The sequence below is a fragment of the Macrotis lagotis genome, chromosome 1 (genome assembly GCF_037893015.1).
Source record: "Macrotis lagotis isolate mMagLag1 chromosome 1, bilby.v1.9.chrom.fasta, whole genome shotgun sequence".
Classification (NCBI taxonomy): Eukaryota; Metazoa; Chordata; class Mammalia; order Peramelemorphia; family Peramelidae; genus Macrotis; species Macrotis lagotis.
Window position 1 is genome coordinate 792261366 of NC_133658.1, and position 27546 is coordinate 792288911.

The 27546-nt window shown below is 36.2% G+C and overlaps 1 long non-coding RNA gene across 2 annotated transcripts in view; it reads right to left on the reverse strand.

Moving 5' to 3' along the window:
- LOC141488455 (uncharacterized) overlaps positions 1-23250 on the reverse strand; it is a 115664-nt gene extending 92414 nt beyond the window's left edge. The window contains exon 1 of one of the 2 annotated variants that reach the window (XR_012468690.1): positions 23166-23250. This is a non-coding gene — a long non-coding RNA (uncharacterized LOC141488455). The remainder of the gene's footprint in view (positions 1-23165) is intronic. The other variant, XR_012468691.1, reaches the window with a different exon arrangement.
- Positions 23251-27546: the final 4296 nt, after the last annotated feature.

The window sequence follows — 27546 nt, forward strand, 5'->3', positions numbered from 1 at the left end:
CCATGGGCAGGGGGTACTAATGAATTAATTACATTTTAATTAAAAGAAAAGTTTCCTTGTGCTGGTGCTGTCCCCACTGTCCTCTACTGCTTCAGAAACCACCACAGCATCCTGCAGAAAGAGAGGTTGGAAGTCAGCCCCTCCCTGGCTCCATCCCTCCCTCCTTTTCTCTCCACAAGAGGTAATGGTGAGGTTACAGACATGATCATCAGCTCCATAAATATGCAGAAGAAAGACAAATCAACCTGAATCCCCGAAAAAATAATTAAAATATAAATAGACTTGTTTGTTTCAAGGATTTGCAGGGGAATGCTTGACTCAGTCTGAAGATTAATCAGCGATATGCAATTATCCCTTCACACTCATGTAAAATGATAACCCTGGCCCCATCCAAATGGTGTGAATGCAGAAAGCTGAGGTGGCCCCTTCAGCCAAGGTAACAACTCTCCTTAGTCTCTGGCCGAGTTTCTAGAGCAAAACTTGAAACTGCAAGCCCTGCCCAACTGGGAAGTCGTTGAAACCAGATTTGTGTTCTCTTTTTTTCAAATATTCATTAAAGGCTATTGGATGCCTGTTTGTCCATCCCTGTGTCAAAATGTGTGAAGAATATGAAGAATCATACATATGCCTCAAATTTAGAGGGACAGTGCCAATCTCAAACCTAAATTTCAAACCTTTGGAATTTGATCTTGAAAAGCCCTAAGAGACTATCTAGTCCAAAACGTCTTATTTCCCAGATGAAGAAACTGAGGTCCATCCTAGTTAATGGATTTCCAGGGCCTATTATATACTCCAGGGACTGTGGTGAGCACAAATAAAACCAGAATAGTTTTTGCCCTCAAGAGCTTACAGTCTACTTATTCAAGAGCACCCAATTCAAATTCCACTCCTTTCATTCCAATAGAACATTGGCTTTATCTACCATAAAAGCAAATCAAAACACATTCTGCCCATTTGGTCCCACAAACCTTCAAAATGTCCCAGAAATGCTAATAGTTCCCTGTAGAATAATTCAGTGAAACAAGGTGGTAAGCTCTACAACAGTAATATAAATAGGTTGCAGATGATTGAGAGATGAAAATGATGGAGATTAACAGATTGGATCAAAAAAATTAGGTTCCAGTATCCTCCTCCCACCCCCCATCCCCATAATATTTTCACACATGAAAACATTACCTTACCTACATGATATAGATCAATACTTTCGGTGCTCATTTTCTGCATGTGTCACACAGAGTGTTGGTAATGCCCGTAATTGAAATTTTTCTACCCATGGAGCCCCAACACTATGTCTTGTGTGTTTCATAGCTTTCTAACTAAAAGGGTTGCAGACTATTTCCAACAAAAGTAGAGATTTTTCAATACTTTAATGCATCCAATTCATCATCTCATTTAGGTTACAACCTCCCTCCACTAATGCAGATCACAATGTCTCCAGTTTTTTTAATTCTTTGGAATTCTTGTCCATGTCTCCTCATTAATTCTTCTATGTAGGATCTATACAACATTGTAGGGGCTTCCATCTAAGTCTTCTCCCCCCTATTATTTCCATGTAGCACTTAGTTCATTCATCTTTTAATCCTGTCTTCCTCTATGATCAATGCACATCCTTTATACATTTATTTTCCACTTTAAATATACATCAAACTCTAGGCAATTATGGCATCAAGGCAACATTAGCTGACTATACTGCCTTTTTTTATTAGTTTGTTTCAGAAAATATAAATAATGTAGCTAGGAGACACTTTATCTGCCCTCAAGGTACTTGCAATCTCAGTGCAGAGATAAGACACATGAAGATGAAACAAGAATTATCTATCTTTGCTTTCTCCCATGAAGAGAAAATGATATTAAAAGGAAGATTTAAGCAAATATCCATCCATTTTATTCAATAAATATTTATTGAATATGTTTCCAATATATTTTGTATTATATTCCTAAAATCTTAAATACTATTGCCTATGTAGAAATGAGGAAAAGACTATGGAGCCCAAGGAACTATGAAATATAACATCTAGACACATCTAAGTTAATTCTGTCCCTAATATCAGCTATTTTCAAATGCTATTAAACTTAATATTGAACTGCAAACTTGCTATAATTTCCTTCTTAGAGTGATAGACATTCCAAGGCACTCCTCACATTCACCAGCAGTTCTTACATGGCTGACTGTTGACACTCATTAAATAGTATTTTGAAAAACCTCTCGATTTCTATCAGAGTATTAGAATACAGATTCCTTAGGCACTAGACCCTTCATTGACAGAATGGCAAACTTTCTGCTGTAACTATCTATTTGTCCTTTTCTTTTTCCTTAATAATTTTTATTAACATTTCAATTTTTATATTTCTATACCTCCCAATGTATTTCCTTTCCTTCCTAGAGAATCTTTCCTTATTGCAGAGAATTTTAGAGAAGAAAAAATCCATTCTGCCAACCTAAGCAACCTATTGAAAAAGTCTGATATTATATATAGTATTCAATATAGTCTCTCACCTCTTTGCAAAAGATGAAAGGATCTCTTTGCTCTTTTTTCCTCTCTTTCTCCTCTCTCACTTCTCTATCACATGGTTCAAACTTCCTTAAAGGATAAATATGATGGTAATGAATCTACCATTTCCCCCTATTACTTTTCAGTTAGGATCAAAGTTTATCTATGTTGACTTCTTTGTTTTCCTGACTTCTTTGGTTTCCTCATAACCGTGCCTCAGAATTTTTTTATCAGTTTATTCCTTAAGCAAAACTACCTTATTTCATAATTGCCTTTACTTTTTTGAACAGAATATACAGAGAAACTGTGATTTCATCAGTCTGTTTCCAATATGGAACTCTTCCTATCAGCTTAGAAAAATGAAGTTGTACAGTAGCTTCCTCACACATAACCATAATTCAGGAGAAGTTCAAGATAGGGGCATCAAAAGTACTGAGTTCAGATCTTAGCTCTGCTACTTTCCATTTTCTATCTATGACTTTGGACAAGCAATTTAACCTCTTTGGTTTCTAAGCTATAATATTTATAATACCAATTAGAATTTTTCTAATCTATAACATTAGAAATTATTGTTGTGGTTCTATCCTTTCTGTCATCTCTGACTCTTCATGACCCTACTTGGAATTTTCTTGGCAAAAAATAAAAAGCTGAAGTGGTCTGCCATTTCCTTTTCTAGTTCATTTTAAATGTAAAGAACCTGAAGTAAACAGGGTTAAGTGACTTGCTTAGGATTTTATAGCTAATAAGTATCTGAGACCAAATTTGAACTTAGGTCTGACTCTAGTGCTGGCATCCTATGCACTATACCACCTACTTGCCATAAAAGATATTTGTATTGAATTCTTTCCAGTTCTAAACAAAAATGTAATAATGAGGGAAAGACCTATGAGCTCAAATTTGAGGGACAAAAAAATGGAAATATAGAGATAATACAAAAAAATTACTATCAATCTAAGAAAGAATTGAAGGGAGAAAAAGACAGTGTTGTCTGTCAATGAGGACCACAGGGGAAAAAAGAGAAAGGATCTTGGCAAGTCAGGGAAGCTAATTACTACCTAAACTAGAGTTTAAACCCTAGAGAGCAGATTTAGGCTCAATCTGAAGGTTGTACCTTGATAATGAGTAAAAAGAACTTTGTGTCCTTGATGTACAGAGAAATTGAGAGAGAAGATTCAACTCAGACAAGGAACAGAAGCAAGGTAGGACTAGGTAGGAAAAAACCTAGAACTGAACTGTCCAAATAACAGTGTTTTCTAAATTAAAACAACATAGATACTGTCCTCACTGTCCATGTGCTATGTGATTTGTGCCTTGAGAATCCTCACACTGTGAAAAAGTAGTTTCTTGAATTCTTGCCAGATGAGCATGGTATTATTGATCAGTCAATTAAGAAACACATATTAAGGTACTAACTACTATAGGCCAATTCTGCATTGAGCAAAGTACAGATGAAGGGAGAAGGGGGGAATTAAGAGATGAGAACTCTGGTTCCAAAAATATAAAGAGGAAAATTTTCTTTTAACTTTGAGTAGGGAAAAATGGAAGATGGTGGTAACCATCTTACTATTCTGTTGATAATTTTCATGTGGCATTTATCACACTTAACCTTCTATGAAGGCTCAACTCCTTTAGTAGTAGAAGTTGTAATTTGTGATTGAAGAGGACCATGACATCACATAAATGATGGCATGACTTTTTGTTTATTATAGTGAGGGGAATGTTGTGCAAGGACATCCTTCTCACTGCCTTTTCCAGAATCATTTCATCCTCCCGATTTGATAGGAAACAGGACTGCTAATGATGATATGGATGCTGTTGGGAGTCTTTGACCTTATGGATGTGGCTGTCAATGGTATCAGCTAGACACCATGGCTGATGCTCCAGCAATGAGGGACAAATTGCCAGAATGTGATTTTCTGGTGACAAAGTGATGACAGCACAATATATCCAAACCTATCTCACAGTGGTCTAAACATCAGTATGACCTTTCCTCTCAGGCCTGCAACTGTAATCGCCAAAGAACTCACCTTCAGAAGCTGTCTAATAGGCCATGGGAATAACATCATGGGATTGTCAGTATTGTTTGTGGTCAGAACTATGACAGTATCTGAAAGCCTTCAAACCTCTGACTTTTATTCTTAATTAATAAAAAACATCCTTAGCAAATGGTTTTGCTCTGGTCCATTCAAGAATTTTTCCTCTAGTGTCACAATTCTAATGCCTCCTGCTATCTTGTTAATCATGACCCCAGATCTGAAAACCAACAAAATAGAACTGGGGTCTTATTCCACTGTACCTAGCTTCAGTATCCAGGTATTCATGCCTGTTTAGAATTCAGCTTATAATATTGAGAGGGATCCCAAGGGGCAGGGGCTGGGACAGGTAGTGGTTTCCCTGTGGTGAACTGCCAGTTTGATCCAAAGATCCAATGACAAGCTTTTTAACTGTAGCAACTTTGATATATGCTATTGGAGGTGTATTTGCCCCAGGTGCTAGAACCAGACTTGTCTTCCAGTGGATCCTTGTTAAACGACTTAAATTTACAGAACTTGAAAAAGTTCTATATTTACATTTTTAGTCACTATCTCCCGAGGTTGGGAGTGGGTAATTTGCCCACTTTGGTTGTGGTAGCCATATCTCAGGTTCCCTCTTCTGCCTCCTCTATGAAAAATAGTGCAAGGAGTTAGGATTGCTCATCTTTGTTTCCCTCAAGTAGGTAGTTGAATGATGGTTGCACAAGAAGCCATCAGAATAGGACTGAAATTGGGGTCAAGAAAGACTTGGGTTCATTTCCCCATCTCTGAGCCTCACTGTTGATCATGGGATCCTGGACTGTGAGAGTTGGATAGGACCTTAAAGATCACTGAGTTCAGTCTCTTCATCTTACAACTAGGGCCCCAAGAGTCAAAGTAAGATAATAAATAAGTAGTGTAGAGATCTGAACCTATTTTCTCTTACTCTTAATCACACAAATCTCCAATGTCTCGTTTATAAAATGAGAATAATACCTGCAATGTGCACCTCACAGAGCTTTCATGATTCTCAAATAAGATTTTCATAAATATATTTATGGAATTTTACAATCTTTTGAGTACTGTGTGAAGAAGAATAGTGCATCCATTACAGATTCAAAAAGTTCTGCATCTGAGTTAAAATTTCAACCCCAATTCATCACTGGAAAAATTGTGGAGGACTGAACTAGAAGGAAGACCTCTAAGGGCTGACCCTTCTAACTTTGAATGTATGCATCTATGAAATATCAGTGTTTATTATTTATTATTCTATCTAATCTTCTTTAAGAAGCAGGGCATTAAAGAGCTCCATTTGCTTCATTCTCTTTTATATCAAACTGATCATCAAGATGGTTCCAAGGAGGGATAGCTAGCAACCTTGTGACTCTGTGACTATTTCTTTGCTTCTCTCTCAAGAATGCTGGCCATGCTTCTAAGCCCATCAATGATACTACTAGAGTCCAATTTACTAGTGTTTCAGAATTCCTTCCAGGCCCTTATCATTACTGTAATTATTTCAGGGCACATAATTCCTCATTGTACACCACCCTGGATAACAATCTCCTACTTTGTCTTTGTTCATCTCCCTCATGTCATCAATGGTTGGGTTTTTTGGAAAACCATTACTGTTACTATTAGGGATGAATGAAAACAACAGTTGAACTTCTCCTGGTGGGGAAAGTCTCTATTAATTCTTTACCAACTGTCCTTGAAATGGGTGAATATTTCTGTTGACCTCACTATCTTCAGGCTAATCCCAGTTTAAAATGACCTTTCCCTCTTTTGAATTCCTATAGTACTTAATTGTCTACTTCCTTTATCTAATTTTAGGATTTTTCTTGCAGTCACTATTTCTTTTGTCTCCCAGTTGGATTATAAACTTCTAGGAGATAAGGAATATATTCTTCAAAAATATATGCATTTTAATGCATATTTTTAATCATCCAAATATTCCTCCTTGTGCCCCAATCTTTTCCCCCTCTCAGAGAGTCATTTCTTATATATTTTTATAAAGAAAGAAAAAAGAAGAAAAAGAGAAAAAAATCATTAAAAATTCCTATCAATACTACAAGGAAAAAAACCCTGACATTCCACATGAATGAAATTCTGTCACTGCAAAGGAATAAAGGGAGATGTGTTTTCATTTGTCCTCTCTGGGGCCATATTTGTTCTTAGTATTTTGTAATTTGTAAACTTGTAATTTACAAACTCTGATTTGTAAACATTATTTTTTATTATTTTGCTATTATTGTTTCTTATATTACATTGCTTTAGTCAACTGTTATTATTTTCCTGGCTCTCTTCACTTTACCTTGCATCAGTTCATGTATATTTTCCCAAGCATTTCTATTTATATTCATCATTTCTTAGAGCACACTAATATTCCATTCTATTCATCTATCTCAACTTATTTAAACATTCCCCAATTGATGAACAGACATCTATAGTTTTGGAGGTCTAGTTCCTTGCTAGTTCAAAAAAAAAAAAGAGAGAGTTGCTATAAATATTTTGGAATAAACAGAGACTTTCTTTTTTATCGGAGACTTTTTTTTTTTTTTTTAGTCAATAACATCATTTAAATATTGCCCTAGAAATGGAATCTCTAAATCAAAGGGTATGGGCACTTTAGTTACCTTATTTGCATAACTCTTAATTGTTTTCCAGAATTATTATAGTAATCCATAACTACACTTACCATGTATGTTGATCTTTCCACATCCTCTTTCATACCAATTGGGAATAGGCCTTATATAGCTAGTTCTTCAGAGCTACCAACACACAGATCATAGATAGAAATTCTGGTACCTGGGGCAAATTTAGTTGAGCACAGGTACAGAAGGCAAGAATGGCAATCTAATGTATGACCAAACTTGTGTTTGATTGAGGTAGACTACTAGAGATAGTAGTCATGAGAGTTGAGTAGGTTGGAGGAGCTAAGAAACCAGCATTTTCAGAGAAAGGAAGGGTAAGGAAGGAGAATAACACTGATCACCAGAAGAAAGGAGGGAAAATTACTTGGAGGTACACAGATGACAACAATAGAGATGAACAGGAAGGAATCCATTTTATAAGATAGATAGTTGCTGAAAGAGGGTGATAGAAAGAGGGCCTCAAAGTTACCTAGGACACAAGGAGTATGCCAATTCCTCCTGTACATCAGGGATGAGAGAGAGAGAGAGAGAGAGAGAGAGAGAGAGAGAGAGAGAGAGAGAGAGAGAGAGAGAGAGAGACAGAGAGAGACAGAGAGAGACAGAGAGAGACAGAGAGAGAGAGAGAGACAGAGAGACAGAGGACAGAGAGAGAGAGAGAGAAACAGCCAGGTTTGGAGAGAGAAGAAATTCCTTCAAAACAGATTTGACTCATAAAGGCTGATATACTCAGGAAAGAGTTCATGAGGGAAATGCAATTTATTTTGAGCCATGAAATAGAATTGGACAGGCAAAGGGGAGTAAGAAAGACATCTCTTATGGGGATTATGAACTGAGAATATCTTCCATTCTCAATACCCCATTAATCCCTCCAGTCCCACCTATAGTACACCCTATTCCCTTTTTTACCAAAAATTTCATCCCTAGCATAATGCTAGTCACTATTTTATCAAAAATTCATTATATCACTATGTTACATATATATATATATACATACATATATATACATATATGTGTGTATGGATACATACACATATATGTACATTTTATTTCCCATAATAGAATGTGAGTTCCTTGACGTCACTGTTCACTTTTGTTCCAATATACAGCATACAGTGGGCAATTAATAAATCTTTGGAAACCAATGAGTTGCTATGATAAGAACTGGCATTTAGTCCCACTTCCATCAACCTCAAATAAATTACTTAACCTCTCTGAGGCTCAGTTCTTCATTTATGAGAGAGGTAGTGCACTACCTTTCTCATAGAGCAGTTGTAAGAATCAGGTAGGATAATATATGTAAACTGTATTGTAACTACAAAAGGCTATATAAGAATGAAATATTATTATTGTTATTATTATATAACATTACACATAATAATGATAAATAGGAAGCGTTAGTCTTCTAAGGTCCTGCCAAATGTGTTTTTTCTAATGGAGCTGTGAACATAAATGAGATAATATATGTAAAGTACTTTCAGCATGCTGAGGAGAGTTAGCATGAAAATTGTTATTTTTTTTTGACAGGCAGCAAAGTATAGTGGGAATATCACTTGGATTTGGAGTTTGAGGATACAATTTAGAATCCTAGCACCAATACTTACTAGCTGGGTGACTTTGGGTAAACATTTAAACTGTCTGAACCCCAGTTTACTCATCTATAAAATGGAGATAAAAAAATAAATAAAATGGAGATAATAATACTTGATCTCTAACTTCACAGAGGTATCACAAAGGACAACACAAGCAGCCCTTCATTGTCAGACATTTAGATGCCCTTGGTGCTCAGGGGAGGGAGGGTTCAGAGTGGATCAGAGGAGACTTAACTTTAAAAGATGACTATCAATGAGATAAATGGACAAGAGGCATGAATTAAATGACAGTTAGAAATTCTGAACAATAGTCTAAATAAAGAGTGCACCTTGTTCCATGGAAGCTAAAATTATTCATCTGTGAATCCAGGGTTTGTAAACTGGTTATCATACTTACAAAATAATAATAATACTGCCTCAGGCATGAAAGAAAGCTGAACTTGTAATCATGAGACCAGGGTTCTCATCCTGCCTCAGATGCTGATTAGTTATATGGAACTCTCTGAGACTTAGTCTCCTCATTTCCATCTGTAAAAAGGGAAGAACTCTTGCACTACTTACCTAACAGAGTTGTTGTGAGGGTGGCATTTTAAAACCTCAAATGGCTATAGAAAATAATAGCTCTCAGTGACAAAACAGTTGAAGTTTTATGTAAAGAATAATGAATAGGATTAAGCTAGGGATAGGGTTGGAGGGGATTAAGGTGGTGCTAAGGCTAGAGAATATTCTATGTTCATAATTTCCAAAATGGAAACATTCTTTCCACCCCTTCATCCATCCTGATTTACTTCATTCATTATCCAAAATTAATTGCATTTCTTCCATGAACTGTTTCTGATGCTATATCAACCCTCATGATTCAATACATTTTGAAGGATACATTTCTATTTTGAACTCTAACAAGATATATTTTTAGGGAGAGTGAGAATTCAACATCTGTGGGAAGGCAAAACAGAGATCACTAAGTCAACCTAGTTCCTCCAGTCTTCCTTGATGAGATGATTTATCAAACCAGGATGGTGATCTTGAACAGAATACTCCATCAAAGAATGTACTCAAATAGACTATATATTAAGCACTGTGCTAAGCACTGGGGAGACAAAAAGAAGCAAAAAGATAGTCCTTGACCTCAAGGAGCTTATTATCTAATAGGGGAGAAGCAAGCAGACTAATATACACAAACCAAGTTATAGGTAGGATAAGTAGAAAATAATTAACAGATGGAAGCCACTGGAATTAAATGGGGCTAGGAAAGGCTTTCTGTAGAAAGTGAGATTTTGGTTTTAAAGGAGACCAGGGAGGTAAATACTTGAAACACTGAAAGCATTCAGGCTGGAAGACAGCATAAAGAATGCCCAGAGCCAAGAGGTGGAACATCATGCTCATGGAACAGCTAGGAGGCCAGTGTCACTGGACTGAAGAGTATATAGTGAGGATTAAAGTGTAAGAAAACTAGAAAGATAGGAGGGGGCTAGGCTATAAAGGGTTTTGAATATCAAGAAGAGTATTTTGTATTTCCTCCTGGAGGGAACAGGAAGCCACTTGAGTTTATTGAGTAGAAGGGGGACAGAATCAGATCTCTGTTTCAAGAAAATCACTCTAGAGGATGAACGTAGGATGAGATGGAAAGTAGAAAGAGACCTGATCCACCAGCAGGCTGCTGCAATATGCCAGGGATAAATTGATATAAACCTGCACCAGAGAGGTGACTGTGTCAGAGAAGAATAGGGGGCATATTAAAGAGATTTTTTTTTCCAAAAGTGCAATCAATTGGCCTTGACAAAAGCTTGGATATGGGAGAGGAGAAGATATAGAGGAATTCAGGGTGTTCCCTAGCTCATGAGCCTTGGTGTTTTGGAGAATGATATTGCCCTTTATAAAAACAGGAAAAGTATCAGGGATGATAGGATGACTGTGGAAGCTTTGCGGGGAAAGATAATGAATTCTATTTTGGACATATTAAATTTAAGATGTCTCCTGAGCATCCAGTTCAAATCATCTGAAAGGTGATGCAATCATTGTCACAAGTTTTATTGATTATTGATTATTCTCTGCCTCGTGTGTGCTAGTTTGTTTTCCTGAAGTTGATTATAAGCTCTCTGACAGCAGGAATTTCTTACATTTTTCTATTCCTGGCACCTAACACTCTGCTAGGTACATAAAAAATATGTAATAAATATTTGCTTGGAGATAGATATTTAACCTCAGTGGAATGCATTACCTGTCTGAGTGTGACACTAAGAAATAGGTCTATTTTTTGTGCCCTCTTCTGATTCTAGCAGGTCATCATCTAAAAAGTCCATTGGTGAAACTGCCATTAGCACTCCAATACACACCAGCCCATTTCCAGTCCTTAAACTTTAGAATTCTACTGCAATTCCACCATTCAAATTTCTACTACAATGAAGTCTTGTCTAAGAAGTCCACGAAAGAGGGAAAGAAGTAATGGAATAAAGAAAGAGAAAGGACTTTGGGGAGGGATTTTTTTAAATAGCAACTTGGTATTGTGTGGTATAAGTTGTAATACAAGTCAGAAAGTTGAATTCTAAGAGGTCTACACCTAGTTACCTAACCTGAAAAATGCAAAGGCACTAGGTGAATGCTAACCCAGCATGATTATTGTTAGAAGCACATTGATCAGAGAAGACTGACTAGATTAGGTGCTTCAGTGAGCAATCCCACCAGGGAAATGCTTAGACACAGGGTTCCACCCTGATGAGTTGTTCTTCCTGGAAACCAGCCAAGTGGGACCGAAGAGACTCATCTCAGCCCCTGCCTCTCACCACAGCCCTCACACAAACCTGCACAACTTCGACAGAGCTGTTGAGAAAGGAGATGAATTAACAGCCCCTGTGTAGGGTTCCTTCAGTTAGGGAGTACAGAGAACAGTTCTGAAACCCCTTCCTGAAAGGGAGAGAACCCCAATTGCTAAGAAACAATTGGGCTTCTAGCTGTACGTGATTCCTTCATAAGAAAATCTCACCAGGTCCAAGCTCCAAAGAACAGAGAAAATTAAATGACTCCAGAATGAAGTTCCTGAGGTTTAGAAAACAGACTTCAAGAATTCATCACAAAGCACCCCCTTTCCCCTCGGCACACTGTGGGGTTGCTATTGTTGTCTTTATTATTGTGAAAGATGATTGCTATTATTATAAGAATAATGATCATAATTCATTATTTTATAGCTCATGAGTCAAGTATAAGCCATTTTGTAACAGAATAGATCCTGTTGACCGAGTATGTTATCATAATATAAGATAATAGGATATTTGGGTTATTCCTACAGTGACTGTTTCGATTTTTTTTCTACTAATTCCACCCCTGCTCTCCTTACTTTTAGTATATTGTCTTACTTTCCATATTACTGAGAAGATAAAGGCCCTTTTGAGTTTCTTCTTTCTTCAGAATTTCTTCACTATCTTTATTCATCTCTGCTCCTTTCTTAAGGAACTCCTCAGAGGTCAATGAACCCTATCTTCTTTCTACTGCTTAACCCTTTTTCTTGTGTTTCTTATTCTTTTCGGTCCTTCTTCTGGGATTTTGCTCAATTGATTTCTCCCTCTTTCTCTTCCATATTTAATCTCATCCTCTCATTGACACTTTTCTTTCTGCCTACAAACATACTTAAGTTTCTTCATCCTGAAAAAGTTTACCTTCTATCAGGGGTATGCTGGCACATTTTTTTTTAAGAATCGGTCTTCAAAAAAAAGTATGCACAACACCCTTTTAAGCTTAATTTATATTATCAACATTTCTCCATCCCTTTCTTAAGTCTAGACAATCAGCATTACAATGTGACAAGTCCTGATTGTAGTGTTTGCCAATTTCTCAGGTGTCAATACTTAGATTAAAAAGTTAATATTCACCCTCTCCAGTGGGTTAGTGCTGGTTCCAGCACACCATGATTTCCTTCCTGCCAATCATGACAGCAAAGATCTTCTGGTCATACCAAATTTCTTGAAGGAGAAACTTAAACTGAAAATAAACACTAATAATGATTTAACTTCCTTACTGCTAACTTGTTAACCCTTTACAATCTGATTTCCTATCCAACCATTGCACTACATTGCCCTCTCAGAAGTCACCACTCACTTTCATGTCACTAAGTACAATGGTCTTTTCTCATTTTCTTTCTATTTCATCTGCTCTGGAGTCATTTATTCCTTATTGAAGTGTCCTTTAACTTTTGTGACAATGAATCTTCTCACTCCTACTGCTTTTCTAATAGTTTATTGACTAGAAATCAAAGTAATAATAACTCAGAGGAGTTTGGTGATAAAAAGCTCACAATTCATCTTTGACAGATAAAGAAACTGAGTCACAGAGAATTAATCACTTGAAATACCCACAATTACAAAGCAATTAGGTTGTGCAGTGGAGAGAGCACAGGACCTGGAGGCAAGCAGACTCATCTTCCTGATTTCAAATATGGCCTCAGATACTTCTTAGCTGTGTGACCCTGGGCAAGTCACTTAACCCTATTTGCCTTAGCTTCCTCATTTGTAAAATGAACTGAAGAAGGAAATGACAAATCACTCCAGTATCTTTGCCAAGAAAAACCCAAATGGGGACACAACTGAACAACAACAAACATAGCAAGTATGTATCAGCATTTGGACCCAAACACAAATATTTTAGAATCATAAGTTATCTGAGTTAGATAAGACCTTAAACATCTTTATCTCTAACCTTGAAAGGATCATTTCTTATCATATCACTGAGAATGGTCATCCATGCTTTGCTTAAATACCTCCAATGCATAAACTTACTATTTAATTTGTCTGTTGATGCCTGATGAGGGTCCCCAGGTTGTAAATGATTTACCTAAAATAATTCAGATTGACACTATATAATTCCAGATGTAGTTTGATCAAGGCAGAGTACTGAGTATTATGACTTATTTTATTTCACTATTATCATGATTTTTAAAAAATTAATCAGCTAAAATTTTAAAAGAATTAAACTGATTTGGCTCCATTTCACAGTTTATTTACATTGAGTTTGTAGTCCAATATCTCCTTTGTGTCTATGTATTTTGCTGTCTAGCTATAACACCTCCATCCTATATTTGTGCAATTATTTTTTTAATCCAAGTGTAGAACTTTAAATTCATCTCTATTAAATCACATGCTATTCAATTTGTCCACTGTTCCAGTCTGTCAAGTTCTTTGGGGATTATGATTCTGATATACACTACTGTTGAATTAGCTTTCCCTCCTAGTTTTATGTCATCTTCAAATCTGTTAAGCATCTATGTCTTCATTGAAGCCATCGTAAAAATGCTAAACAAAAGAGAGTCAAAGGCAGAACCCTGAGGTGCTCCACTGGGGACATCGCACCACATTGACAGCAATCCATTAATCAACATTCTTTGTGTCTGGTGAGTCAAATGATTCCCACTTCATTTACCATCCAATCCATATCTCTCCATCTGTTTATTGTGAGAGGCTTTGGGTTTTGTCAAATACATTTCTGAAATACAAATAATCTATACCATTCCCCTAATTCACTATTCTAAGTACCCTGGTTAAAATATTAGATTAATCTGGTGTGCCCTTTTCTATGAATCCATACTGGCTTATTATAATCATTACTGCTCTTTCTAAAATTTTAGAAACTATCTCTGTAGTGGGCAAAACACTTCACTTTTATAGGCTTCACTTTCATTATCTATAAAATAAAAGTTGTATTATTGTGCAGTTCTTTTCAAATCGAACATTCCCTGATCTATAATAATGTAGTTTCAAAATTTGAGAGGCAGTGAATAGAAATCTGGTCTCGCATAGAAAAGACTGAATAGGAAGTTGGCCATGAAGCCAGTAATTCCTAAGTTCAAACTCTGCCTCTGACATAGACCAATGAAATCAAAGGTATAGTCTTAATCCACAGCTTTGGAAATTTAACAAAAATTGAAGTCAAACTCATTGACCTATAGTTTGAAATATACTTCAGCTCCCTTTTGAAAATCAGGACATTTGCCAGCATCCAATCCAGTCATAGAAATAGGAGGAATGGATAAAGGTTGCAGAGGGACAAAAAAGGAAAACTTCCAAACAGAGCTCTTCTCAAGTGAAATGAGATGCTTTGAAAGCTGGTTCCTTCCTCATCCTTCAAGCAAAGACTGAATGAATGCTTGTCAGTGATCTCATTGAGGATGTTCTCAAATAAGTACAAGATGGATTCCAACTCTGAAATTCTGGGGTGCTGATACTTTCATATATAATATACATTTATATATGTTTGATTGTTACTTGGTCATTTTTCAATCACGTCCAGTTAGTTCTTCATGATACCTTTTGGAGTTTTCTTTGGCAAAGACAATGGAGTGCCATTTTACAAATGAAGAAAATAGGGTTAAATGGCTTGCCCATGGTTGCCTAGTTAATAATTCTGAGTCCAGATTTTAACTCAGGAATGTGAATCTTTCTACTTAATGACTAACACACTATCCATAGTGCACCTAGCTACTCCCTTATATGTGATAAACACAAATACACACACACACACACACACACACACACACACACACACACACACACACACATATACTTGAGTCTTTCAATGTCTTTGGTATAGCAACTACTCCTGTTATTTCATTGGTATACAGACCCAAAGTGGGAGAATTCTATCTCTTCCAAAATAGGTCATCATCTTACAACTTAAAGTTGTGGAGAGTTGTCTAGAGATTAAGTGACTTGCCCAGATTTAAATGGCAAGTAGTATATGCCAGAGACAGTGCTTGAACTTATAAGTATTGGATTTACATAATTATATAAAAATAATATAAATTATAAGATATAATTTAAATAACACATAGTAATAATATATGTTAGCAATATATTTCTGTTGTTTAGGTATTTTTCAGTCAGTTTTGAATCTTTGTAATCTCATTTGGAATTCTTTTAGCAAAGATACTGGAGTGGTATGCCATTTCCTGACCCACCTTATTTTATAGATGAGGAAGCTGAAGCAAACAGGGTTAAGTGACTTGCCCAGAGTCACAAAGATGTGTCTTCCTGACACTTCAGGCCCACTATTCTATCCACTGAACCACACACATACACATACACACACACACACACACACACACACACACACATAAAATGATAGAATTATATTTTATATATAATTATAAGTAATTTATAATTATATAATATATATAATTCCTGAACAATTACAATATCACTGCCTCTTAAATTTTGAAATGGTGTTATTATAGAATCAGAGAATATTAGACTCAGAAAGACCTGTGCAATAACACAACTCTTATTTTTTAGATAATGAAAATAGAGCCTAGAAAAAGTGAAGTTTTGTCCCCAATAGAGATAACTTCTAAATTAGAAAAGGAAATTAATTATGATAACTAACCCCCATCTCTTCCCCTACTGAAATTCTTCTTACCCTCTAAGGCCCAACTTAAATGGCATATTTTCTGTGAAGTCTATGATTTTTCTTTCAAGTCCATAACATTTTTCTTATACCTCTTTAACAGTTTTTATCACAATCAACCTTGTATTATGCTTATCTGTGAACTAAACTCCATCATACATAATTCCATTAAAATCTCAGCTCCATTCCTAGACCAAAAGACCTTTGAGGATAGAGACCAAATCTTATTTTTCCTTATATGTTCTTCAACATTTAGTACAGAATTAGAGATGTAGTAAGTGCTCAACTAATGTTTGCAGAATGAATGATCTATGGTTTAAATTGGTACCTAACACCTCATTTAGGGTGGTTCTGCAGTCTTCCATTCACTTTTCCTTCCTCTCAAGTAACAAGTGTTTACTAAGCATTTATTATACATCAGATCCTGTGCTAAGCAAGGTGAGGATTGTTCACAGGTTTCACCACTGAAAATGGAAATTGTTAATACATCTCTATTGACATTTAGCATAAACCAACCAGAGGCTGAATCTATTTTCAGAATTACTGTTACATGAGGAGCAGTACCCATTTTAGAGATCCAACCTTGAAGAGGGGGGGAAACTGAACTGAGACCTAGCTCTGGCACATGCTATCTATGTGACTCTAGACAAGTTATAACCTCTGCTGTTCTCTAAGATTTAGTTGCAGATCAGTTTGCAGATATGCATTGATGAATGGAGTTTTTTCACTGAGAGTTCTCTGTTTATCAAATTTGTTATTTTATTCTTATTATTAAGTCAGAATCAGATGCCCTGAAAATACATGACTTCCACTCCCCTTATTTAAATCATTCCCATTATTCAGTTTTATTCAACTATCAGTCATTCTATAAGATATAGTTATGTCATCTTCAACGGAATCCCCTAGAGTAATTGAGGCATTAGAAACATTCAATAACTACTTGAAATTAGTTGTTAGTAGATGTTCAGTAAAGAACTAAATTCAATGAGTCAAACTGGGCTTAATAATCGACAGACACACTCATTGATAATTTGGTAAATGTCTAGAAATTGTGTCACTGAATTGACATTCAATCAGGAAAAGGTTCTCTATCATGGAACCAGACATTGAACCTCCATGAAATGCTCCTTATGCCTAATACAATCTTATGTTTCATTTGAAGGCACGTGCTTTAATGTTCTTCACTGCCTCCTCATTGCAAAACATTCCTCTGGGAAAAACATGTTTATTATTTTTGGTACAAATATATTGCTACTGTCAGATGTGAGATGGAAATAGGACTGGGCTAGGAGTCAAAAGCCTTAGTCTTTCTACCAGCTAGCAGTGTGACTTCAAGTGTGTCACTGCTCTGGTCTGGGTTTCAGTTCTTTAATTTGTGAAGTGAGGGAATTACTCTGCTGTTGTTTGTCCTTCATTTTCAAAAAGGATCAATGATATCATGAAGCTGGCATTTTGATTCGTGACTGAAGTGGATTTAAGGAAGTAAGAGTTATTCAATTATCAATCTTACTCTCTCTTTCCAGAAGCATCAAAATCCCATGTCAAGACATAAGTCAAGATGGTCCAGAATGCTGTGGATGACCTTGGCATCTTTGATGTCTAACAAAACTCTAATCTCCAACTTCTTGGCCATTGCAAGAGATTATTCTCATCTTCCCATTATGCTGGGGTAAATCTACAGATGCTTAGGGTAGACATCCCCCTAAACTTACTGATGAGTTTGAGGGAATTATGTTCTATAATCTCTTAAATCCCTTCTTCCTCTCCTCTTCTGTCATTCTTGGCTTACTTCATGTACCAGTTAAAATTCCACTTTCTACAAGAAGCCTTTCCTGATTCCCCTTAATACTAGTGTCTTTCCTCTGTGATTATTTTCAATTTATCCTGAATAAATCTTGTTTGTACATAGTTGTTTACATGTCATCTTCCCCCATTGGTTTGTGAGCTGCTTGAGAGCAGGGACTATTTGCTTTTCTTCACATCCCCAATGCTTAGCCTAGTGACTGGCACCGAGTCAAAACTTAATAAATGGTGTTGACTGATGGACTGAGTCTAGCAGGTCATTTGGATTGTTTTGTGTTTTTTTTCTTAAATATTTTTATTTACAATTCAGAAATATTGCCATCAAGAAAGAGCATGTTAGTATTTCTGAAACAGATTTGATTGAAATACATAGGCTTCAAGTAGACATAATTAATTCAGAGTTATTAGTATACTTGTTTGCTTAGTCTTTCCCCTCCACAAATACTTTGACACTTAAATTTATCTGTGATTTCATGGAATTTATTGATCCAGAGATATATGGGATCAATAAATCAGATTCCTTTATTTTGCAAGTGAGAAAACAGGCCCAGAGAGACTTGGTTTGATGGGATTCGAATCCAGATCTTCTAGATCCTGAGAAAATTCTCTTTTCATTGTACCATGCTATCTCCTCCACTGTACAAACTGCCTCCTCACTGATGTGGGCTCTCCCTTCTGTGGGGCAGCTAGGTGGTTCAGTGGATTGAGCACTGGTTTTGAATTCAGGAGCACCTGAGTTCAGATCCAGCCTCCAACACTTACTAGTTGTGTGATTCTGGGCAAAGTCACTTAACTCTGTTTGCCTCACTTACTTCATCTGTAAAATGAACTAGAGAAGAAAATGGCAAACCTCTCCAGTATTTTTTCCAAGAAAACCCCATTAACCCCAAATGGGAGGTGAAATGGACAACTGAAACAAGCAGCGATAATTTCCTTCTGTCTACAACAAAGGAAACAAAGAGAGATCATCAATTTTCATGTACTCTATTAGTGTTGTGCTGCTACAAAAACTTTTTTTACTCTGTAGGAATGATTACATATTGTAACCTATCTGCACTTCATCCTGGGAAACTTACAAATTTCAAAATTTCTTCAAAAGTGCTACTCCAAATTCTAGGACCCCTCTTCTGGGTCTTTTTACCTTATAAAAATATAAGTTCGGTAATGAGAGCATCATTCTCTCTTCACACTGCCTGACCATGCTCTTACAAAAGGTCGACAGCATATTTGATATTAATTTTTGCCTAAAATTTCTACTTGTATAGTTTAAAAAATAAAAACATAACTTCATTAAAGTTAAAGTTCAGAATAAAGAGTGAAGAGAAAAGTAGATATTCCTAAAGAATATATTTTTTGAAAAAATTGAGGTGCAATTTTTGATATTTCTGATACTAATCTGACTTGTTCTTAATCACAACTTAATCCATTTCTGGGACCACTTGGTGGTGCTGAACTTGAAGTCAGGAAGACTCATCTTCTTGAGTTCAAATTTGGTCTCAGACATTACTAGCTGTGTGACCCTGGGCAAGTCACTTAACTTTGTTTACCTCAGTTTCCTCATCTGTAGAATGAACTGGGAAAGGAAGTGGAAAACCATTTCAATACCTTTGCCAAGAAAACCCCAAATGGGATCATGAGGAGTCAGACATAATTGAAACTACTGAACAAAAAAATTGATGCTAGTTTTATCCCTAAACTTGAAAAGAACCCCATTTTCACCCCATCCTGAATTTCTTCAGGTCAGAATTCTTTCCTGGAACATTTTCATGATCCTGATACTTTAGGAGCTTTGCCAGGTATCAAAGTCCCTGTAGTCTTTTGTCTGATGCAAACAGCTTATTGCTTACAGAAATATCATCTTAACAAGTCATGGACTTCCAAAGTAGTGTTCAGTCTTCTAGTTATCTAACAGGTGACTTGAAGGAAAACCTGGAGTGGAAAACAGAATTTCCTTTCTAGTCCTGTTTCTACTTTTTCTGCCTATAACAGCCAAAGAAATGTGAAAAATAGCCCAACATTGGTCCAATACACTATGTGAAATATGACAATTTATCTCTTTTTTGCTCAACTTTACTAACTCACTTCAGTAAGTTAGAACAATCACTTCTTTTACACCATGACTCTGACTTGCCTTCTCATGAAAGGGCAAAGTCCTTTCCCATTTACTTATAGTAGAATATCATTAAAAATAATGTATACATAAACAAGAGTAAACTAATTTTAAAATTGTGAAATAGAGAAATACAGTACCAGTTCCAATTTTGTTCTAATTCAGTATGTTACATGGACAAAATATGGGAGCATATCTTTGCTCCACGAGAAAAGCTGAATATGCCAGACTTAGAGGAATATGAAAAGACTTGTATAACTGACTCAGAGCATAATGAAAAGAATCTTTAGAATAGATTAGGATATGACCAGAGTAATAACCTCAGACTCCTACCAAAGCAGTAAATTTACTATTCGTAGACTCAAAGGACTGATGATGAAGCATAACTCTACCACACTTGACAGAGAAGTTATAGACTGGAACTACTACTGATTGAAGCATGCATTCTCAGACATGGTCAATGTATTGATTTCTTTCAATTGTCCATATACATTTATTATAAGGAAAGACTTCTTGGGAAACAGGGATCTTAATTAATGAGCACTGATAGATGGCAGAGTGGATAGAGTACTAAACTTGGATTCAGAGAAACTCACCTTCCTGAGTTGACATTTGCCTCAGACACATGCATGCTGTGTGACTTTGGGCAAATCCCTTAACCCTGCTTGCCTCAGTTTCCTCATCCAAATGAGATGGAGAAGGGAATGGTAAGGCACTCCAAGTATCCTTGCCAAGAAAACCCCAAATGGATTCATGAAGAAATAACTGGACAACAGCTGATATATGTGAAGAATTTTTCTTTTCAGAAGAAAAAATTTTAAGTGCACAAATAATTTTAAGAATCCAAATAAATAGAGCATTCTTGTTCCTACCATGTTAAATTCTATATAATATATATTTGTATACATATTTTTTGTGTATAACATATGTATATAGTAACAAAAATTCCACTTTTTAAAGTCTTGTCCTTTGTATACAAAAAAGTCTGCATTTGTTGATTATCATCAAGATAATAATGAAAAAGAAAATTAAAAAAATAAAATAAGAAGAAACCAGGAGAGATGGAAATTCAGGGAAGCCTGGAAGGATTTGCATGAACTGAGTCTGAGTGAGATGAACAGAACCAGAAGAACATTGTATACCCTAACAGCAACATGGGAGTGATGATCAACCTTAATGGACTTGCTCATACCAACATGGCAGCAAGCAGGCACAATTTGTGGTGTCTGTGATGGAGAATGCCATCTGTATCCTGAGAAAGAATTGTGGAGTTTGAACAAAGACCAAGGACTATTACTTTTAATTTTTAAAAAAATGTTGTCTTATGTAATTCTGCTATATCTCATACTATATGTTTCTTCCTTAAGGATATGATTTCTCTCTCATCTCATTCAACTTGGATCAGTCCATAGTATGGGAATGATGTAAAGACTATCAAACTGCCTTCTGTGGAGGGGGGTGGGGAGGGAATTAAGATTGGGGGAAAATTGTAAAACTAAAAATAAATAAAATCTTTCTAAAATTTAAATAAAATAAAATGAGGACAAGAAGCTTTCTAAAGTCCCTTTCACTCCAAAACTGATGATTCTACTCTTGCTCTTAAAAAGTTACTCTTCTGTAATTCAAGAAGAGACATGTAAAGAATAAATCCCATTTTTTTTCTTGAAATTACTACAAAATTGGTGAAATAGTTTGGTGAAGAATAGGTTCAGATCACTTTCTTCAACTTTGTGCCAAAACAAATTCCTAATGTATAAAAAATATAATAATAATATAGCACCCTATAAAAATAGAATAAATTGGTCTATTTTTTTAACAGTTATGGTAATTAGAAAAACATTGTAACTAGGCAGAGGATAAAAGATATAAAAGCAAAATATCTTCAAATATATAAAATTTAAAACACAAATTACATTTTTAAAAACTAGAATCAGAAGTTAGGATAAAGATTAGGACAAATCTTTGCATTAAATATCTCTGAAAGAAATCTGATATATAGAATTCATTGAAACCGAATAGATAAGTGGTAAAAAATTAGAAATGGTAGAAAGAAAACCAGTTTTGAATTAGAGCGCCTTGGTACAAATCCTGAATATAATACTACCTGTGTGACTTTAGTTCATCACTAAACCTTAGTTTCCTTATTTGTAGAATAAGAGTTATGTACTAGACAATCTCCCAAGCTGACCCCACCTAGCCTCTGTCTCCATTTTTATAATCCTGCCATAAACATTTTGCAAGGGAAAAAATAAAAACTATCAATAATCATCTAAAATATTCAAAATCACTATTAATCAGAGGAATGTAAATTAAAACTACCTTGAGCTGTTTCACCTGATATCCATCAAGTTATCATTGATACTAAAAGGTGAAAGAATTCAATGATGGACATCATATAGGAAACAGGCATGCAAATTAAAACACTCTGGAAAACAATTTGAAATTATTTGAGAAAGTTACAAAATTGTTCACGCTTTTACTCAGAGATTCAACTACTGGAACAATGCCCAACATTGCTATTGACAAGAAGAAAAGACTTGTGCATACAAAAATACTTCAAGCAGTGTCATTTGTAATAACAAAAAACTGGAGACAAAGTTTTACCCAACAATTGGGAAATGGTTGAACAAACTATTTTCTGTGGATATAATGAAATATCATTCTGCCCTAAGTAATGATTCTTAAGAAAAATTCATAGGAGCATATGATTTATATAAAATAATACAAAATGGAAAAAGTAGAGCTAAGAGGAAAAATACATAGCTACAATAATGTAAATAAAACCAATGAGGAGAGATAGCAAAACTGTCACAAAATATAAACCATCAGTGGTAGTACATTTTTGTTCAAGTTAAGGAATAACTGCCTCCCTCTGTTAATAATCACTAAATTAACTATTTGGGAGGGAATACACTTTTGTAAATGTTTTATTTTGTTTTGTTTTCGCTTTTTTGTTATTTTTTTGTGTTGGGGACAATTATAGAAATTGTAGACTATTGTGTTAAAACAAAAAAAAAATATATATATATATATATATATACATACACACACACACACACACACACACACACACACACACACACACACACACACAGAGATAGATAAAAATGGCGACTTACCAAAGTGCCTAAGCACAAAGAAAGCAGATTGTCTGAGACTAGAACTGCTGAACTTCCATTATCTGACTTCTTTCTCTTGTCTTTCTATTTCCTTTTCTGAGCCCAAGTCAGTGATTAACATTCCTGAGAGAGGATGCTTCTGGCATAGGAGCTAATTAATGAATATTTCTGAGTTCAGGAATTCCTGAGTTCAAGGGTTGGGCGCTGACCTCTCAGGGGAAGATGATCTTAACAGCATGCTTTTTGGAGGTGAATAGGTTCACCAACAGAAAGATACTGCAGCAGGAGTACTAAAGTCATCTCATGAGAAGCCAGGAGAACTGGATTTTGTCAACCCTACATGATTTAAGTTGCTTAAATGGAACAAGTCCAAAGTGATTGGGGAATATTTGTTCAACAGACTCATAAAGGGTCTTTACTTTCAAAGGTAGATGTCTAATGAGTCTAATAGGCAATTTAAGTGTTTTATGTTTCCTATATTTGTTCGGGAGCATGCATAAGTTCTTGGCGTCTTGTGGTAGAGAAAATAAAAAGCTGTCTCTTATCCAATAAAAAAGTATTGGAAAACACCACCATCAACTGATTGCCCAGACCAGTTCTATTCAAGAGTATTTCTTAAACCAATTAAGGATTGCATACCCTACTACCTCACTGGTCAGAGATACCCATAAAAATGTTGCCAGCAGTTCTGGCTTAGACTCTCAAAATCAGTAGAAATTCCTCCTACTTCTATTGGAATCACTGGTGACAAGCTAGGGTTAAAATAATGTGTTTTCCTGCAAAGGTCAGGACAGGAATAAATAGAAAGAGAACAAGGAGAGAGAAAGGAGAAAGCACTGGGGAGAAAGGGAGGGGAAGAGGGAGAGACAGAAAGAGACAGAGACAGAGAGACAGACAGAGAGAGAGAGAGAGACAGAGAGAGAGAGAGACAGAGAGACAGAGACAGAGACAGAGACAGAGACAGACAGAGACAGAGACAGAGAGAGAAAGAACTGGGAAGGGAAGAAAAAGGAAGGGAATAAAATTATTTATTAAGTGCCTTGGATGTGGTAGGCACTGCCAAGTGTTTAGTATTGATTGAAGAATCTCAGAATTGGGAGTGTTCTTAAAGTTCATATAGATCATTGTTATTAACATTTACCAACCATTTACACACTGGAACAGGATTGCCTGGCATGGCACACCCTCATCAGAGAAGGTGCTGTGTGCTCTATGAGCAAAGCAGAATTGTAGTGGTTCAAAAAGAAGCTGAGATGAACAAATTTAGAAAATCCACCCCAAATGTTCCCATGGTTTATTTGTGCCTGACCTATGGTAGATCATTTCTGAGCTTGTATTAGTCTGATCGGTCATAATCAGGCACACTATAAGACATAGTGATGTTATTTTAGTCCTATTTGAGAACAAAGGACAGCCACCAAACTCTGTATTCTATACCCCTTTCCCTGACCTTCAAACTCTCCACCCCTCAGTTATTCCTCAGGACATCACCTTGTACTGGTTATTTTCTGGTCCTTCTGTCATCTTGCTCTGCACGAGTTTACCTCTACACTATCCCTCAACCTTTTCTCTTATTAAAGATCTGTTCCTTCCAAAACCCTGTTTCAGTTTACTCATATACTGCTGGACAAAAAGAAAATCATGAAAAATTGCCCAATGGATCTTCTATAAGTCTATATAACATAATCTCAATTGGGCACTCACTATAGCAAGGCAATATTTTTTTATACCTCCCTATTGATTCACTATCTCACTTAAAATCATGACTTTTCCAAAACCTTTTTATCTCTGAATGTTTAATTGAGGTCATTCACTGACAACTTCTGCTTCTCCCCTGATCCTCATTTCATACCACTCAGATGCCTTCTGCAATAATCTTTTCCTTCACCCCTTTTTCACATGAAAAGATGGCCCTTCCCCTTACCAAGGAAAACAACTCTAACACAATTGGACCTGTTTCCTACTCTCTTAATACTGTTCAGTCACTCACTATCTACTGGTTACTTCCTGTTTACAAAAATATTTATGTTTATCCTTCATTTTCAAAGAAAACCATGTAATTGGGGAGGTGATACCATGACAAATACATGAATTGGATGGGGGGGGGGGCTGTGCTAAGTCACCTGCCTTACTTTCTCCTCCAGAGCCAATTGTGGGTCCAGTGGCCAGATATGAATCAGGATGACTGGAGAAGGCCCTGAATGTGAGGCAATCAGGGTTAAGTGACTTGCCCAAGGTTACACAGCAAGTAGCAAGTATCTAAGTCCAGATTTGAACTCCCATCCTCTTGAATCCAAGCCAAGTGGATTCACTGCACCACCTAGCATGCCCCATCTCCCAAATCCTCAAAAATCCTTCACAGTTTGTACAACTCCACTATTATCCCATTTCTGTTCTCTCTTCTGTGAACTAGAGAATCTCAGACTTGGGAGAAAAAAATCATCTCTAATAGATACTTTCACTTCCTTTCCTTTCACTCTCTTCTTAACTCTTTGTAGTTTAATATTTTGGTGTTATCATTTTACTGATGATTACTGACTTTCCAAAGTCACTAATGATCTTTTAATTGACAAATCTAATGGTCTTTTCTCAATTCTCATCCTTCTTTACTTCTCTGTAGCTTTTGACCCTATTGATCAATCTCTTCTTTCTGATTATGTCTTCTCTCTAGGTTTTCAAACTATTTTCTTCTGGTTTTCTTCTTACCTCTCTGACCACTCCTCTATCTCTTTTGCTGACTTTCCAAAATGGATGTATCTTCTCCCTCTAGACTTTAGTTCCTATGGTTTCAAATTATTATCTCTGTACAAATGTCACTCAGATCTACTTGTCTACCCTAACCTCTCCCCTGACCTCCATATCTCCATACCTTTCAGACATACCAAACTGCAGTGTCTATAGATATTCTATATTGTGTGTCCAAAATTGAACTTATTATCTTTTCCTTAAAACCCTCTTCTCTTCCTTATTTACCTGTTACTATTAAGGGTGTTGCAACCTCCCAGTCACCAAGACTTGTCAACCAAGTGTCATTATTAACTCCTTACTTTCTCTTATTGTCCATATCCAAGCTCTGTTGCTTCTCCTTTCTTTAGATCTCTCCTATATGTTCACTTTCTCTCCTCTGACACTGTAATCACTTTGGCACAGGCTCTCATCACTTCAAACCTGGATTATTGCTATAGATTGCTGGTTGGCCTTCCTACTTCTAGCCTCTCCCCCCTCTAGTCCATTCTACACTCAGCTGTTAAATTGATTGTCCAAAAACACAAGTTTGATCATATCATTCCTCCCCTCCACACCCCTCCCTGCTCCCTCTGTTCAATACACCCCTCTGTTCTGAATTTGCTTCTTATTAGTTCTAGGAACAAATATAAAACCTTTTGTTTGGTTTTCAAAGTCTTTTTGTAACCTTTCCTTCCCCTATCTGTCCAGTCTTCTTATACCTTATTACCTAAGACAACTCCATGATCCAATGACTCTGTCCTCCTTGCTATTTCTCACACACACCACTCTTATCTCTCAGCTACAGACATTTTTAATGTTTTATGGTTGTTTGTTTTTGTCATGTCTAGATTTCTCTGTCTCTCTGTCTTTGTCTCTCTCTCTCCATCTGTCTTTCTCTTATCTCTATCTTTTTCTGTCTCTATCTCTCTGTCTCTGACTGTCTCTCTCTCTCTCTGTCTCTCTCCCCCTGTCTCTGTCTCTGTGTCTCTGTCTGCCTGTCTCTGACTCTTAGTTTCATTGGATTCCTTCAGGTCTCAACTGAAATTCCTTTAGCAGCTTCTGTAAGAAGCCTTTTCCACTCTTCCTTAATTCTCATACCTTCTCTCTGACCCTGTCCTAAATTCACCTTGTACTTATTTTGTTTGCTGGGAGTTCCTTGAGAGTAGGCACTATTTTGCCTTTCTTTGTATCCCCAGAACCTAGTACAGTGTCTAGCAAATGCTCAACAATTAATCAATACTTGTTATCTGACTCCATAGAATTCCACAGATTCCACAAAAAAAAATGGCAACTGAATTAGGCCTTCTGGGAAACTAAGGATTCTAAGAAATCCTGGTCTCATCAAATTTTAATACATTAGTTTAATAGGATCCTATATTTGAATCTGTTTAGGATCTAAAAGATCATCTAGTCCAAACACCTCAGTCTCAGAGAGCGTAAGGGACATGACCAAGGTCATAGCTAATGTCTTTCATGACTCCAAGGACAAAAATTCTATTTATTTACTATAATTATAATAACTAGTAGTTCTGTGGAACTTTAAGTTTCACATAACACTATACATTTATATGTTATCTGATCTATACCCATGATAAAGATGAAAAAACTGAAGGTGAGAGAGGTTAAGTAACCTGCCCAGAATCACACAGCTAAT